The sequence below is a fragment of the Salmo trutta genome, chromosome 3 (assembly GCF_901001165.1).
Source record: "Salmo trutta chromosome 3, fSalTru1.1, whole genome shotgun sequence".
Classification (NCBI taxonomy): domain Eukaryota; kingdom Metazoa; phylum Chordata; class Actinopteri; order Salmoniformes; family Salmonidae; genus Salmo; species Salmo trutta.
The window spans coordinates 7662361-7665427 of record NC_042959.1 but is presented as its reverse complement, the minus strand read 5'-3'; the positions used below and the strand labels follow the sequence as shown (position 1 = coordinate 7665427).

At 48.1% G+C, this 3067-nt stretch overlaps 1 protein-coding gene across 1 annotated transcript in view; it reads left to right on the top strand.

The window, feature by feature from the left end:
- LOC115167414 (gamma-aminobutyric acid receptor subunit alpha-4) overlaps positions 1-3067 on the top strand; it is a 25408-nt gene that overhangs the window by 3800 nt on the left and 18541 nt on the right. The gene's annotated exons all lie outside the window — the stretch shown is intronic.

The following is a 3067-nucleotide window of genomic DNA, read 5'->3' as shown; positions in this document are numbered from 1 at the left end:
GCCAAACCCTCCACTAACCCGGACGACGCTGGATCAACTCCCGATCAAGGCCGGTTGTGATACAGCCCAGGATCGAACCCGGGTCTGTAGTGACGCCTCTAGCACTGCGATGCAGTGACTTAGACCGCTGTGCCCCTCAGGAGGCCTTTATGTGTGTGCAGGGTTGGGGGGGTAACGTATTACATGTTAAAACAATAATACGTTACACGTAAGGGATTACAAAAAAAACGGTAACTGTAATCCGTTACCAGCAAAAATGTTGTAATCAGATTACAGATTACTTTTGAATAACTAGATGATTACTTCAAGGATTACTTTTAAATTCAGAAAGGATGTTTGCGAGAATTTTTTGTTGTTGAAACTTCTCTGTTTTCTCAATGCCATTCAAATCAGCATTGAAAAAGGCGTGAGTTTGTTCCACCTGAGCGAGTCTGACCACAAGTCAGAGACCACAATGATGACACACCAATTAAAAAAAAATACATAATATACATACATTTTTTTTTAAATGTAACCTTTATTTAACTAGACATGGGTTTGATGTATGTGTGATTCCCACCGTGAAGCATGGATGAGGACGTATGATGGTGTGGGGGTACTTTGTTGGTCACACTGTCTGGGATTTATTTAGAATTCAAGGCACACTTAACCAGCATGGCTACCACTAACGATCTTGAGACGACAGATGCTGGGAGACAGGAAGCAAGTGCAGGGTGAGGATTTAATAATAAATAGACATGAAACAAAGCAAAAACAGCATCTGGTCAAGTGAAATAAAACAACTTCAATGCAGACACGGGGATGAAACTGAGGAGGTGGCAGATATAGGGGAGGCAATCAATGATGTGATGGAGTCCAGGTGAGTCTGATGAAGCGCTGGTGCGCGTAACGATGGTGACAGGTGTGCGTAATGATGAGCAGCCTGGCGGCCTCAAGAGTCAGAGAGGGGGAGCGGGAGCAGACGTTACAGTACCCCCCCCCCTCTAGGGACGCCACCTGGCGTCCTACCTGGGCGAGCCTGACAGACCGGTCGAGGAGCGGGAGCCCGACAAGCCGGCTGAGGCGCGGGAGCCCGACGAGCCGGCTGAGGCGCTGTCACGTCCTGATCATAGAGAGCTCGTATTTTTCTATGGTAGAGTAGTTCAGGGCGCGACTGGGGGGTTTTGTCTAGTTTAATTTTTCTATGTTGTGTTCTAGTTTCTTTTTTCTATGTTGGGGTTTGCGTATGATTCCCAATTAGAGGCAGCTGGTCATCGTTGTCTCTAATTGGGGATCATATTTAAGTAGTTGTTTTTCCCACTTGTGTTTGTGGGAGATTATTTTGAGTTAGTGCATGTTGCACCTCTGTCGTCACGGGTTGTTGTTTTGTTTATTGTATGTCTTGCATAGTTTCACATATTAATAAAGATGTGGAACGATACGCATGCTGCGCCTTGGTCTCATCCTTACGACGAACGTGACAGGCGCGGGAGCCCGACAAGCCAGCTGAGGCATCCCCAGTTGCTTTGGCAGTGGCACCCGGACCCGATGTCACCAACAAACAAACAAAAAAACTCCCCGACGCTTCCAATTGTGGTGTCTGCATTCTGTAACAGTCTTGAGACGAAAGACGCTGGGAGATGGGAAGCAGGTACAGGTTGTGGATTTAATAATAAATAGACATGTGTCACGGAGGCTCTCCACACTTCCAAAGCTGACTATCTTCTCTGTTCTCATCCTCCTAGATCTATCCGCTGCGTTTGACACTGTGAACCATCAGATCCTATTCTCCACCCTCTCAGGCCTGGGCGTCTCAGGCTCTGGACACTCTTGGATTGTATCCTACTTGGCATGCCGTTCCTACCAGATGACGTTGAGAGGATCTGTGTCTGCACCACGTACTCTCACTATTGGTGTCCCCCAGGGCTCGGTTCTAGGCCGTCTCCTCTTCTTTCTCTCCACCAATTCACTCGGCTTTGTCATATCCTCACATGGTCTCTCATATCATTGTTATACAGATGACACTCAACTACTTTTCTCCTTCCTCCCTACTGACACCCAGGTGGCGACACGCATCTCTGCGTGCCTGGCAGATATCTCAACTTGGATGTCGGCCCACCTCCTCAAGCTCAACCTCGACAAGACGGAGCTGCGCTTCCTTCCGGAGAAGCCCTGCCCGCTCAAAGACGTCTCCATCACGGTTGACAACTCCACAGTGTCGCCCTCCCAGAGTGCAATGAACCTTGGCAACACCCTGTCATTCTCTGCAAACATCAAAACAGCGACTCGCTCCTGCAGGTTCATGCTCTACAACATCCATAGAGTACGACCCTACCTCACACAGGAAGCAGCGCAGGTCCTAATTCATGCACTTGTCCTCTCCCGTCTGGACTACTGCAACTCGCTGTTGGCTGGGCTCCTCGCTTGTGCCATCAAACCCCTGCAACTTATCCAGAACGCTGCAGCCTGGCCTGGTTTTCAACCTTCCCATGTTCTCTCATGTCACCCTGCTCCTCCTCACACTCCACTGACTTCCAGACGAAGCTCGCATCCACAACAAGACCCTGGTGTTTACCTACGGAACAGCAAGAGGAACTGCCCCTCTCTACCTTCAGGCTATGTTAGGACAGCAGAGATCCTGATCATCTTCTGAAAACATCTGAAAACATCTGAAACCCTACCTCTTCAAACAGTATCTTAAATAGTCCTCCTCCTCACCTAGACCCCCCCCCCCAAAAAAATAAAAATGTAAAATAAAAACTGAACCAGCACTTGCACTTGACCCCCCCCCCCCCCCCCCCACCAACTCTGATTCTACTGATAGCTACTTTACTGAGGAAAAATGTACTTTCTATGCCTGTGATATGTGGTTTAAGTCGCTCTGGATACGAACGCCTGCTAAATGACTCTAATGTAAAATAAATATGATTCGCTGATCTGTTCTGTCTTAGGGTAGGGGGTTAATCACGTCCCGTGGGCAGTCAGATACAGTATCTTCTCTACATATCTCTAATTGGTTATATCGCTACAGCCTTTCCAGGTCCAAGGACATTAATTCTCCTCTCTTCTCCCCTCTCCCACTGTATCT